Here is a 15,759-nt window from a genome sequence, read left to right as displayed (position 1 = left end):
TGTGCGAGTGAGAAAGTTGGTCAAACTGACGTAAGTTAGAGAGGTTCTGTTAGTTTGTTTTGATGCAGGTGTCAAGTGCCGGGTTGTGGTGCAAGTTACACGGCGATGAAGGCGAATACACTTCGCTTTTTTAAAGCCCTCACTGTACGTACAATAAACGTCTAATATATTTGATTGTTTTACATAACTGTCATTTAATTTTAATAGAAATGATTTAGAAATTTAACCTTTACTCACTACCTGAGTGCCTGCGGAGAATTTCTCAGAGCTTCTCTAAGCCTTGAGAATCTTTAGCATATACTCTTGAGATTTCTATCGGTAGGGGGCTTCATTATAATATCAGATTATTTACAATTATCCGTGCTGATTAAATTGTATACATGCTTATAAATACGTAATTTACCCGTTTCTAAACTGAGTCACCTTATAATAACTTTTAATGAAATCATAATGTTTTTCATGTTTACGTTTCGAAAAACTTTAAACTCTTCAATCAAGTTATATTACTTCCATTATTTCTTTATCATATTACAAATTTAAAAGGTACTACCTATACTTTTCCTTCTCAAAATCTGTTCACGCATTTTTCAAACAAGTACCGAAAATACTGTTTATACATTTATTTCGTGTATCTTTCGTATAATGATCAACAAAAGAACAGAACCTCTCTAACTTACGTCAAGTTGACAAATTTTCTCACTCGCACACTTTTCCATGTACAGGAAGAGGACAACTGCGCACCTGCGCACGAGAATTTAAGATCTTCGTGTACTGTGCCTACCTCTTACGGTAATGCTTCTATTGCCAGTTTCAAATGGCTTCCCACTGGCAGTTGGGTCTCATTATTCCTTCGTGAAATAAATGTATGACTATCGTTTTAACTTCAATTGTTAACTTTGTATAGTTAATTTTAAATTCTCGCAAGTTTTATCAGAGTTAATGCAACATCCTTTCCATTTGTTCAAACAAAAATATTAGTTTTGACGGCTGAAAACCGCTATATTAATTTTTGATACGCAAACCCTGGTTTCCCTGTTTTGAAACGATATTATATTAAATTCTCATTCATTTTTATCATTTTTTCAACAGAGTCACTCAGTGTATTATAATTAATTATATTATAATTAATAAGAAATAATAATTTTAATTAATTAATAATATAATATAATAATAAGCAATAATTAATTTTTTTAATATTGTCACAGGTTTAAAGTGGTTACTGTCCAACATTTCGAAGGTAGGATGGTAGCTCCAAGTAAGCATCTAGAGGTGAGTGTTGTCACCTCCAACGCTAGAGGCCGCTCGTAATTGTATACCTATAACACCAACATAGGAGGTTTCAAGCATCGTATTGTATTGACGCATAACATCCTTATATTATCAGTCGCATGACTTAGTCCGTAGCTATGATGTATACAAACGGGTTCAACCTAATAAAAGTTTTGAATAAAATATTTTAATAATACGATCATTAAAGTATTATATTTGGTATGGAAATAAGTTAAGATTGTAATGTCGGGTGATTTTGGGCCAAAAAAGGAGTCATTAAATATGAAAAAAATTGGTATTTTCTATAGTTTTCAACAAAAGGGACCAAATCTTCGTGATTAAAAATTTTGAAGAAAGTCAAAATGGCGGTTATTTAGATTGCAAAAAAAGTATTAATTGTCCCATTTTGCAATAAAAGCCTCTCAGACTTGACGCACTAATACAGTAGTACCTGACAGTCACAATTTTGAAAAAATCCAAGATGGCGATATAAACTGAAATGGTAAATTCAACGAATATTTTCACTTTTATTGAGAAACTTCACCATGATTGAAAACATTTGGCTGCAGTATCTATTATTAACCACGAAGAGTATAATATCATTTATTGAAAAATGAGTACATATATCGTTGGCCGGTAGCCATATTGAAATTTTTCAAATCTTCTGCTGTCAAGGCCTGCAATGAACAGTATTTGAAGATACATTTGCTTATCTTGCCAAGTTTGAGAACAGTTTCATCTTTACTCCACATTTTTTTCGGGTTTGAAAGAATTTTGCTTTCTGGGTTTATAAAAGAATTTGAAGAAAAATTAGTTATATGGATTTTTCGTTTTTTCACATTTTTCACAATTTTCCTTATTTTTACATTTTTTGCCGTTTTTCATGTTTCCGCATGTTACTCATACAGAAAAATCCAAGTGGTATGTGCTAAGGGAAAATATTAACGTAATTGTTTGTCCATTAAACGAAACCTGCTACTTGGATCAAAAGAATTTTGGAAAAAATTTAAGTACGTCTTTAAGAGACACCCTAATTGAACCCTCTTCTGTTGCCTTATGATCTTAGAAACCTCACTTTCGACCCAGGACCCATGAACAATGACCCCATTTAATCTCGGCCGGCGTTTGTCGAAAAATTGAATACCTGTTTTAATAAACTTTTGAAATTAGAAAAAAATTGATGTATACCTGCATATTTCAGTTTTATAGATATTTATTTAGAAATTTAATTAGCCTTTAGAGTCGTTCATGACACGAATAGAATTGGTGCAAGAGCTTCACGAATGACCTTTTGCGGGTGAATAAAGTCTGGTAGGCCACAATAGTCTTCCTTGGAGACCGAAGGGTCGAGAGGCAAGAGTCAATATAAATTATATAGGTACCTCCACGATAGTTCCTCTATCCACTTCTACTCAATGTTTCATATGCTATCTGGGAATAGGTTCATGGACCATTCATACAGTGTTACGAGTGCTAGAATGTTACAAATGTTACAATTATTTACATTATTTGAAACTCACCTTCAATCCACCCATCACACTCTTTCTACTATTCCTCTCTCTTTCCCCCTTTTTATAGAATTCCTTGTTTCCCTATTTTTAAGAAACTCCCCCTATTTTCGTTCTATCGCTTATATGCGAACTAAAATAATAGATCCTAATAAGAAAATCCAACTATTTTTCCTTGAAATTCAACTACAGTGAAACCCTTTAATAGGCCTCCCTTCAATAGCCCTTCCGAGAATTGACGCCGCGTTGCGGATGGGATTAAAAGGTTCTGAGGGGGTGTGCGGTGGTCACTCAGGCGTGGCCAAGCAGGCGCGTTGGGGGGGGGGTGCGTTAGACTACCCCCTCCACATTTTAAAAATCAAAGTTTAAATCACATGACTTTGGAGATATTCAAATGCGCTCATATACGCCATAAAGTACAAATCTTTCTCCACATTTATAACCGAGTTATCAGCGATCAAAATGGGAGGGGGGCGTCATTTTTCTAAACTAAGACCATTTTTTCAAATTCATAATAGCTATCTGTTATAACTTCAAACGCGCTCAAATGCACTACCACTAAATAATATTGCGCTAGCTAATTAGCAAAGATATCTTATTTCAGGGGGGGGGGCAGTATAATTCAGGTGTTAAATCTTCAACAATGATGTGCAATATAAAGTTGCGGACATGGATTCATTCGTCTTATAATGCGATCATATGCGCCATAAAATTTTGTTTAAAATCTTGAAAATTGCCCAAGATAAGGAGGTCACAAATTTTTACGAAGTGATGACCAACAAAAATGCAGCTGAAAATTTTTTCTTTATGGCGCATATGAGTGCATTTGAAGATCTTCCTACAATTTTGTGGCGTGAATTTTTTATCGGTGGCGCATTTGAGCACATTTGGGGCGCAATTCAGTGGGCTATAGAAAAGCCGAAAATTAAAAGTGGGGGGGGGCAGGTGTAACTAACCTGTCCCACTGTAGTATTTTGAATTTAAACTGTTAAGTCTTGACATGAGATTAGTTAAAACTGTGTTTTTGTGAGTCCAATATTTATAAACGGAAGTGATTTTCTGTTAAATAACTTCTTTGTATGGATGGTTGTGAAACTGCGTAACAGGAAAAAGTGCGTGCTTCCCCATTTGCAAGTTTGGCATGCAGTGTTTTGGTCAAAATAGTCATGTGTTTTTGAATACTGCTGTCTCCGAATGGTTGATTTGAGTGAGCGACCGAGTATCTGGAACGATTATTCAAGACAAAGCTCTCCTTTTAAACGAGATGCTCAGCGGCCCGCAAACATTTAAAGTACTTAAGCAGGTAAAAAAAATTATTTCACGCGTATATCATTAAAGTTGCTTCCTCATTTCCGTTAAATATTCAGTTACACAGAAAAACGCAGGTGTTAAATTTGTTGCAGCTCAAATTTCATTGGTCTCCCAATGAGCATTTGAGAGAATTTTCAAGTCTCAAATGTATTCTTTTGAACGTAGGTGCACATCTGGGCATCTAGCGGAAAGTATAATTTGGAGACTGAATTTTGGCTCATGCAGAGTTGTGGAGTGCTGAACCGCGCTGTCAGTCACCTAAAGACCTGTCAAAGCAAGTATTCGCTTTGCGATATTAGACTAAATAATTGTTAATAAGGAAATTAATTTCAATAATATTTACCTAATTTTCAAGTTTCTTTCATTTAACAGTGCGTACTAGTCACTCAGAATAAAATTATAACATCCTAATGCAACCTCCAAATATCAGGTTAGTCATAGCCATCGACATTTAAACTAAAGCCGGGATGTTTAAAAAAAGTCATGACAGTCTAACAATTCACGAAATACATGAAAATCGGTTAATTTTTGCTCTATTTACAACTATTTATAACTAACGTCGCCCTGGATATATTAGGAACTAATCAACTTAGGACAGTAAGGGACCGTCATTTTTTCAGATTCATAGGGCTAGAATCTTTTCACGTGAAAACGTTTCATGTGTTTCATGAAACATCCCGTGTAGAAATTCAAATGGGGAACTAGTCTGGTTCCCGACCAGTTGACCCCACTTAAAGTCAGGGGCTAGTAGGTTCATCTGACTAGCCCCCGACCAGTAGCGTCACGGTAGATTAGACGGGGGCTAGTCAGGTGACCCGACTTAACCTATTTGGGGCCTTATCGGGTACTCGTAGGGGTCATATGAATATACAATTGTTAGCAAACTATATATGTAAATCATAAGTTATTCAGTTGCGAAAATATTTTAACGGCAAGCGAGATGTTGCGCTTTACCACGCCATCTGTAAAGTGGATCTCCATTACACGCCATTGAATTTGTACTCAGAGGAGGCCTTGAATAACAGGAAAGAAACCACAGAAGAATCAGAATTACAATGGAGACAAAAGCATCCAATATTTTGCTAAAAAAGATCGTCCTGTTTGCACAAAAGGAAGGATTCAGCATTGCGAATCAGGAAAGGATTATAAACACCAGAAATTATTGTAAGCAAGTGTTACGTCAATACGTGGTTGCCTGGTGCCGATTATGTGGAGATACAAAAGAATCCATTGAGCACATTATTGATGGTTGTCGCGTAATGCCTCAGAGAGAATATACGCCCAAACATAATAATGTGGCGGACATTATACACCAAGAACTTACTCTAAACCTAGGACTCTTTAGCAGAATGGATGTCTTTCTATAGATACATTCCAGTGCCCGTTTTAGAAAACGAAGATTACGTCTTATATTGGGATGTGAACCAATGGACCCGATACCATGTTGCGCGAGAAAGAAGGTGGAAGAGTCTGCATCATCGACATTGCTTATCCAATTAACTGAAATTTGCAGGCAATCTTAACAAACAAGATCCATAAGTATAGCCAGCTAAGACATGAAGTAAAGACAATGTGGAAAAATGTGAAACATTCATGTATTTATAATATTGTGATTTCGACTACAGGCAATGTATAAAAAGGATACATCCGGAAGCATGCGTCTAAAAACCTATGGAGTGACAGATTGTAGCTCTAAGGAAGCATCCAGAGGCGATTATTTTCACCTTTAACGCTTGCGGCTACTAAAAAATCATCGCAAAAGGTTCCAAACGTCGTATCAAATTAGTTTATAACATCCTCATTTCATCCGGCACTTGACTTAGTCCGTGGCTTATAGGATGAAGAATTGAAAATTAACTATATTTTTTTAAACTCAATTGTTTTGTAGGAAATTATTTGTTTGTTTGTTTGACAATTCATCTCAAATTTTGTTTTTGGTTAGTAATTCATCTTTGTATTTAAAATACAATTATATGGTTGCTAATTAATTTATTATGTTAGGAAATTTAACTATTTTGTTGGAAATCCTTCTTTTTGGATAAATTGAAATGTTTTTGTTTTAAAATAAAAATCTTTATAGGTCAAAGTATCAACTTACATTTTTCGTTAAGAATAGATTAAAAGATGAATTAATTGGTTGGAAGTTGAACTACTTTGTTAAAAATTCATTCTTTGTTTGGAAATTTATCTCTGGTTACCAATTCGAATATTTTCTTGAATTTTTTTTAATAACATTTTTTAGTCAAAATTGAACTAACTATTCCATTTTCGTTTCGCCTTTTCATATTTTCTACCTTTTGGTAGAATTTGCAACTATTTGGTTAAAAATGAACTTTTTTGTTGAAAATTAATATTTTTGGGTTGAAAATTCAACTGCTTTGTAAAACGTTTGTCTTTTTGACATGAAAATTCATCTTGACGGGTGAAACATTACAAAATGTCTAGGATCACTGAAAATATTTGTGCTAGACTTTCCGAATTCGCTCACCGAACATTTGATTTGAGCTTGAAAGCTTAACTTTTTTTGTAAATTTGTCTGTTTGAGTTAAAAATTCAAGTACTACATTGATTTTATTGCTCATAATTGATTTTTCTATTATTCCACTATTTTCGTGAAAAATCCTTATTTCCTCTGTTACGAGAGTATTTGAGCCTGTAAAGTCTGAAATTCCACAATTTTAAATAAAAATAAAATCGAGAAAGGGCAAAGGTAGTATGTTTCGCTTTCATGAACTATTAGCCTAAGAAGAAGACTTGTAGGTGCAGACCAAGAAGGCTTTAGTGACGCGTTCAGCCTGCTTACTCGAGCAATTGCTCTTAGAGAACTTCTATGATTATTTCTTCTCGAGCATTTGACTCAGTTACAAAACAATTACGCCTCACATATTTACGCACGAGATGAATAGTAATTTGCAAGATTTGCTTTTATATGAGAGAGTGGAGAAGAAAATTTACTATCTATGGGGCATTGCGTTCCAACTCTATTGAAATCTTTTAAATCACGTGAGAATTCTTTGAAATTTTTAAACCCTAAGATAATTTCAAAATTTTGTAAATCACTTGGAACATTTTTAAATGATCTAAAATTTGGAAGAATTTTTATAAATCGCTGGAATTCTCTTATGATATTTTGAACTAATCTGAAATCCCTCGATATTTTTTGAAATCTTATGAAATCCACAGAAATCTTCTGAAATCCCTTGAAATTTGTTGAGGAATCTGTATTATCATCAGAGAATAAGAGAAATTCTTAATGTCATTTTAGACTGGATACATTCATAGATTAATATTTTTGTTAATTACAGTATTTTTTCGGAAAAAAAAGATCTTTTTCTTCGCTCCACTGGAAATCGAATCGCAGAACATCAGATTGCTGGTCGGGTGCTTTTCCCTTAAGTTACTAGAGATATCGAAATAAGAATCCTTTTTCAGAAATTCAGGCTTTATTTTTCCAGGTGTTGCAAGTCCATTTTTTCAAGGAATCTGTATTATCATCATAGAATAACAGAAATTTTTAACGTCTTTTCAGTGTAGATGAAGTTATAAATAAAAAATGTTTTGATTAATTTTTTTTTCGAAGATCCTTTTTTAGAAATATACGCTTTATTTTGCCAGGTGTTACATGTCAAATATTTCAAGGAATACATTATCATCAGAGAATAACATAAATTCTTAACATCTTTTCAGACTAGACGAAATTACCCAAGTGCGAAGTCACATACGGCCCAACATTGGCACATAGTCGACAAAAATATTGCCGAAGCTCGGCTGCCATTATCGCGCCAATGACGGAATGATAACTATGGCCTGTACTTGGCACCCAGGGCTTGGCTGCCATTGTCGGCCCAACACTGGGTACCAATACTTCTATAGTCTATGGTCTAAGGATATGACAAAAATGATATTTAAAAAATAAATATTAATTGATTGCGAGTACTTTGAATATAAATATTAATGGTCCTGTTTAGATTGAATACATATATTACATTTTGAACATTATATTACAAATAAAATTTCTAACCCTACGGGGTATCAGAACCTACATCTATACACCTAAATCTATCGCCTAGCAGTCGGGAGTGCTAACCACTGCGCTACACCGACAAGTTGAAACTCTGTGAAAAAGCCATCCTCATAAGCTGCAGTTCAGAAAAGTTAAAGAACCAAATTTTAAGCTCTCTTTTTCTAATTATTTATTATTATGCGACGTTGTAAAAATGTAAAACACACGAACCGTTAACAGAAATATCAGTACAATAATTTTTAAATAAATCATTTAAATCAATTACAATTTTTCTTCGCGTAATATTTTGTTTCTTCCGTTTTAGTCTACTTTTAAATTTTTTGCAATGACAGGAAATGTAATTTTTCATAAACATTAAAAATTTTTAATCACAGAACTTAAACAATTTCATCGTGAACTTTGACAATTTTTCAATAAAATTTTTTTTATCTTTCGTGTAAGATTTGTTTATTAGATGTTAAAAGTGAGACTTGGCGAAATAAAGTGCCGATGCTGCGCCAAGAATCAGTGGAGGATCGGCAAATATAAATAGCCAATATAGACGTCCAACACTGGCTCAACATTGGGCCGATTTAAATAAAACATGGTTTGCCGTGGTAAAAGTGACACTTGGTCCAGTAATGCGCCGTCACTGGGCCAAACTTTGGCTGATCCTCGTGAAACATGGTTCCCCGAAGTAAAAGTGAGACTTGGCGCAATAAAGTACAGATACTGGGCCAAGCATCGACGGAGGATCGGCAAATATAAATAGCCAATATAGACTACCAGCACGGGCTCAACATTAGGCCGATTTAAATAAAACATGGTTTGCCGTGGTAAAAGTGACCCTTCGCCCAGTAATGTGTCGTCACTGGGCCAGACTTTGGCTGATCCTCGTGAAACATGGTTCCCCGTACTAAAAGTTTGACTTGGCACAATAAAATGCGGATGCTGAGCGAAACATCGGTGGAGGATTGGAAAATATAAATACGCAATATAGGATGCCAGCACTGGCGCAACACTATGCAGTTTTAAATAAAATATGGTTTGCCGTGGTAAAAGTGACACTTGGCCCAGTAATGTGTCGTCACTGGGCCCGACTTTGGTTGATCCTCGTGAAACAGAGCATAATCTAACGTGCAGAACATGGTTCCTCGTACTAAAAGTGAGACTTGGCGCAATAAAGTAACGATACTGGGCCAAGCATCGGTGGAGGATCGGCAAATATAAATAGCCAATATAGGCTGCCAGCACTGGCTCAACACTGGGCCGATTAAAATGCCGATATTGGCCCAATAACTTTAGCCAACCTTTGGATACCAAAATTGGACCAACACTGGATCATGTATTCAGCTCCGGCAATTCGCACTTGGGTATGGATAAAAAATTTGAATTAATTTTTGTTTTTCTGAAAAAATATCTTCTTATTCGCTCCTCTAGAAATCGAGTTACAGAACTTCCGATTGCCGGTCTGGTGTTTTTCCTTTAAGCTACTAGAGAGATCGACAGAAGAATCCTTTTTCAAAAATTTTCCTTGAAATATCATAAATCTAAAAAAAACTATATTTTTTTATAAACACAATATCGAGCTCAAAGGTAATTAATTTATATGATTTTAGAAATTGAAAGTGTATACAGTAACTTATTATTGCGGACACGCCTCTATCTAATCTAATAATTTGAAAGATTTTATAAATATATTTTGTTTTCTATGAGCATATTCTATTCTACTTAATGAACACATAATTCTAACTATTTACAATTGCACTAATACAAACTTAGAAAAAATGTCTATTGTTAAAAATTAAATACTTCGTTGAATCCTGTTAAATCTGAGAAAAAATGCTAATTATATAGACATTAAAAATATTTCATACACGTTCTCCTTTTCTTGGAAGTAGAAAGCGTGTAATCTTACATGAAACATAATTGATTATAGACATAGATGTTGCTGGAATAGGTACGGCAATTTTTAATTGAAAGATTTAAAATTCTTAAATGAAAAATAATTTAAAATACAAATAAAAAAATATTTACGTTCGATAAATAAATCGTAACTGAATTTCACTCTGAATTTTACACCAATTTTCTTGACTTCAGTATCAATTTTTTCATGTTATTATTTGTTTTCTTATCTACTTCTTTCAGCCTGCATTCATTCAGAAAGTTGATAAAAATAATCAGCCATGAAGAACGTCGAGATTCCGCCAGATTTTCCAATGTGTAACTCTGAACTTCCTGCTGATTACTATTTTCTGTTCATATCGGCCACCATTCAAGAAATATCTAATATTGTAGGAGGATGTTGATTGTAGGAAATTTCGAGGGAAGTTTAGCTATAGATACAGAAATACAGTAAAATTTGTATTCAAAATTGGAAGTTTTCTAATTGTTTTCTCAATTCCGCTCTTTTCCCTGATTTTAAGGAGTTCGTCTTTTTTCCTGCTTTGCAAAAATAAATAGACTTGTTAAAAGTTCATTTTTTTGTTAAAAAGTCAACTATTACATTTTTGGTACAGAATTAATCTTTTTTGGTTCAACATTTTATTATTGAATTCAAAATTAAATGAAATTGTTGAAAATTCAACAATGTTGTTAAAAACACATATTTCTTGTTTGAAAATTCAACTGTTTAGTTGAAAATTCGTCTTTTTGTATTAAAACTTTCACAAATTCATTGAATTTTTTTTTCTCGGTTACCATTTTTTTGAATTGGTCGAAAATTCAACAGTTATGTTCAAAATAAATATTTTCGGATTGAAAATTAACTTTATTGTTCAAAGGTCATATTTGCAAATTAAAAATTGAATTGTTTTTGTAGAAAATTCGCCTTTATAGCTTGATGATTAAACTATTTTGGTTCAACTATTTGGTTGAAATCAATTTTATTTTGAAAATTCAAATTTTTTATCAAAAATTTAACTATTCGGTTGACAATTACCTTTTTGTTGAAAATTCATATTTGCGGGTTAAAAATCAACTACTTTGTAGAAAATTAATGTTTTCGGTCGAAAATTTAACTATTTGGTTAAAATTGTAACACATTTGTTAAAAATTGTTTGTTTTGCTTGGAAAATTATCGTTTTGGTTGAAAATAAATCTCTTTGGTTCCAACATAATTTTTTTCCTGACAATTTAACTATTCTATTTAAAGATTCATTAATTTAGTTCAAAATTAATTTATTTTGATCAAAATTTGAAGATCTAATATATTTCGAACTTTAGAAATTTCCGGTAAATTATACATTTTCCATAAATTTCGTTTTTTTTATTACTTCGAAAAATCTTTGGATACCTCAAATTTTCGCAAATTTTGGGTAATTTTTTAATTTACCAAAATCTTCCCAAATTTATCCTAAATTCTCATATTCAGAAATTTTTGGTAATTTTTTGTAATTTTACCACCAATTTCCGAACATCCAGGAAAATTTGTTTTTATTATTTCTCAAATCGAAAATTCTCTGCATTTTTCTCCAAAAATATTGTGTGCAGCAGCTACTGAAGTTAGGCTTTACTCTTGTAAATTAAGTTTACAGTACTTGTCATTGGTTCGTCTTTGGCCCGTTAACGATTCGCCTAGACTCGCCCACAACTACGCTTCAATTCGCCCCTAGCTCGTACAGGAAAATTCATACTCGTGTAGAACTTAAATTTTTGCATTTTTAGCGCAAAATACTATTTTACAACACACCCGCGATTTCAGCCCTATTCTGAGCTCACATGTACACGTTGGGTTTACGAAAAGTGATCGTCAAGCGATCAGTAGCTCGTGTTGAAAGATTGGACCAACTCGAAGCGATAAGTTATTATGCCCGGCTAATGCTCAACAAAAATGCAAAATGTAGCAATTTTCTATCAAATTCATGCTGAAACGGTATTTTTTGAAATTTTTTGTATACATGATTCGTTTTTACTCGATAAATGAAGTGTTTCAAATTATTTTTTGAATAATTGTAAATTGATTTAGCAATTATTATTTTTGAAACCATTTTTTCCATCTGTAAATCCTGGAATGTTAGTATTTTTCAGGATAAATAATTATGTGTGCGCGCGTGCGTGTGTGTATGTGTGTGTGTGCGCGTATTTGTGTGTGAGGTTAATGAATGTCAAAAGAAGTATTTCTTGTTTAACATATTTGGTAATTATTTAAACAATTCTAATTTGTTTGAACAATTTTTTCTCTTAGAACTCGTAGAAACTTATTATTTTCTGGAATTTATGACACAATTAGCGATTGTTGAAAGTAATATCTTTGTTAAGGCTATTTGGTAATAATTAAACCATTTTTCATAACACATCTATCGAAAATTTGACTTTCGATGCCCCCGTAGCGGGTCGAAAGTTGTGTTTTCATGTTTTCAACCCCAGACTAGAAAGTAGAAACAGGCGACTGCGAAAGTAACTTTACGCCATAACCGGTATCGAAAGTATATACATTCTACTTTATCTGCAGTTGTCTGCAGCTTACCTTCGGAAATAGTGTCATTTTAATCTATATCTGCCACTGTATACGTACTTACAAAGAATAAAAACTTTGAAGAGACGCAAAGAAATTTCAGGCATCTCAAGTCAAATTTTCGATACATTTGTTATGAAAAAGTGTATACGCAATTCGGGGCGAGGCAATAATTTCACTCGTGTGATATCAGCCCTCGCTTCGCTCGGGCGGCTAACTTCAGACTCGTGCAATTGTCGCCTTTCGCCCCTCGTTGTGCAATATACTATTTCACCTGTAAAGCATGAAAAGTTATTCTTTTCCGAAATTACTGAACCAATTAACAAATTTCAAGGGTAACATTTGTTCGATTAAAATTATTCGCAAATATTCAAACAATTAATAATCACTAACTGGCACCTTTTCATAGGGATGGTGGAGAAACGTCTAGGTTTTTTGCATCTCTTACTCTATATACAGGTTGTCCAAAACTCCCGGGATAGCCAATTAAATCCTTAAGTACAATTCATTTGGAGAAGGTTGAGCTCATTCTTGAAGTAACTTTCAACGAGGAATCCAGTGGTGACCTTAGTTTTGACCTTGACCATGACCTTCATGGTTATTTCAAGGCAACCTTAATTTTTTAAATGGTATTATAGTCAGGTCATAGGCCAGATGTGACCTTGATGGTCATATCAAGGTCATTCAAACTTCAATAAGGTCTGAATATTTTTCGCAAGTTAGCTTGTGGAAAATCTCCTCTTACCTCACTTACTTAATTGCTTACTTGAACAATGTGCATAATGACTATCTAGTGACCTTGACCATGACCACCAATGTCATGGTCAACGTCACTCGAGTGTCACTATTTAATGTACATTTTTAAGTGAGTAAGTAGGGTAATAGGGTGATTTTCACAAGCTAGCTTGCGAAAAAATATTCAGACCATATTGAAGTTTGAATGACCATGACACGTCCATCAAGGTCACACCTTGACTATGACCTGACTAATCTTTTTAACGTAAAATTATCCGCTCTTTCGATTGCCAATGTCCAAAATGGGTCATTCCATTAAAAAAAATTAAGATGTCCTTGAAATAACCATGACAGTCATGGTCAAGGTTAAAACTAAGGTCACCACTGGATTTTTCGTTGAAAGTTACTTCGGGAATGACCTCAACCTTCTCCAAAAAATTGTACCTAAGGATTTATTTGGCTGTCACGGGACTTTTTGGACACCCTGTATAGCTTATTATTCAGTATTTCCTTATCTCAAAACGTTCACTCTATAGGCCTATATTTTTCCGAAATTAAATTCAAATGGTCTTAAAAAAAATGTGGTCCTTTCTTTTCTTAACATTACTTCTCTTTTCTGTTTCATTTATATACATCAGGAAAAGTCTAGATGCGAATTACTTTAAATTCATCGATTTCTCTAATCTACGGAAAAAAGTACTTTGCTTGGAACATTTGAATTTATTTTTGGTAAAACAATATATAGTATGCGTTCTAAGATAAGGGAGTGCTGAATAATAAACAATACAGTTTAAGGGATTCGAAAAAACTAAAGCACCTTCCCTGTGAAAAGGCGCAAGTGAATGATGATTCTTCAAATAATTTCTGAATATCTTTCACAAAAAATCTTACTCTTAAGATTCGTTAATGGTATCATTATTTGCAGAAAAGAATAATCGTTCACGATTTATAGGCAGTAGAATAAAAAAAATGGTTGAAACAAATGAAGATTATTTAAGAAATTATGTAGTAAATGTCCTTAAGAAAAAACATTACGCGCAATATCTGTTAATTGTGTCATTAATTTCAGAAAATAAATTTCACGCTTGACATGGGAAAACAATTTTTCAAACAAATGAAAGTTGTTTAAATAATTACCAAATATTCTAAAAAAATATAATATTCTTAACATTCGTTAAAGTTTTCATTAATTTCAGAAAATAATAACTTTTTACGATTTTAATGAGACAAAATGTTTTAGCAAACGAAAATTGTTCAAATAATCACAAAATTGTTACGCCAGAAGTACTTATCTTGACATTCATCAACTTTTTATAATTTATACTGAAAGATAATAACTTCTCGTGACATTTTGTGGGACATTTTTCCGGGCACAACAAAAGACTATTGGGTGTTGGGGGAGGGGGGGGGGTCAAAATTAAAAGTTATTGGGTTAAAACTGTTACTTGAAAATTCTTTAAGAGATGACTTCACTTTAATTCGGAAAAAGTTTATAACAAGTTCTTCTTACTTCCATTTTTTCGAAAATCGAGCTTTTTCCCATTTGAACCCCCATGTTAATATCTAAAGCCCAAGGGCGCACGGCCTAACGTTGAAAAAAAAATTACAGAATTTATGTTTCCGAAAAACGAAAAAAAAAACATAAGACGAAGATCCGATGATAATGTGAATAAGACATTAGAGGTGATAGGTGAGAGGTAAGAGGTGAGACTAGTTTGGCGCCAGTTTCCCTGGTTTTGAGTGCAGCCAATCCTGGGGTGCAGCTGTACTCACGGAGTACTCACAGTTGTACGACCTTTCCCACCCAAACTCCCAGAGAGGTATTGCCAACCTGATTCCTCGTAAAAACAAAAACAGGGCAGTCTCGTGGACCTCCGGACCACAAAGTCACATTATTGGAAATATCACTGCTCATCATCAAAGCAGATGTTACATGACGCTTTTAATAATAAAGATTACAGCTCAACGTTCGAGTGCAGCTCAAGTATCAAACTCAGAACCGTTTTGCATTCCGCTCTTATCTCTCACTGAAGAGAGCAGACACGCTGCACAACCAAGAAAGTATCTAGTTAATCGGAAGTGGGGTCCCCTTTTTTTGATCATTATTATTTTATTATTAGTGAGTTAATTATTGTGGAAGTTTTCAGGATAATCACAGGCTTTGGACTAGTGACACTATTCATACCTTTTGGTAATTTTTTTTAATGGTGCATCTACTTTAATACTTTTTTGAAAAAATTAACATTGTCAATCGACCCCTAAATTCTCTTGAGTTCTCTGTAGTAGTTTCGTGGTATCTCTTGAAGAGGCCTGTTGTGCGTATACTCGGTTGGGGAAAAAGCCAAATAAAAATTTTAAATTTTGTATAAATGCAATTTCTTAAAATTGTGCTTCGATATGCAGTTACTAGGAAATCCAGAAACGTACTCAAAGATAAGTAATTCATAGCAATTCACTATAATTTTACGATAAAAAAA

Source organism: Belonocnema kinseyi, chromosome 8 (genome assembly GCF_010883055.1).
Source record: "Belonocnema kinseyi isolate 2016_QV_RU_SX_M_011 chromosome 8, B_treatae_v1, whole genome shotgun sequence".
NCBI classification, from domain to species: domain Eukaryota; kingdom Metazoa; phylum Arthropoda; class Insecta; order Hymenoptera; family Cynipidae; genus Belonocnema; species Belonocnema kinseyi.
The sequence above is the reverse complement of the archived record's forward strand: the minus strand, read 5'-3'. Positions refer to the sequence as shown.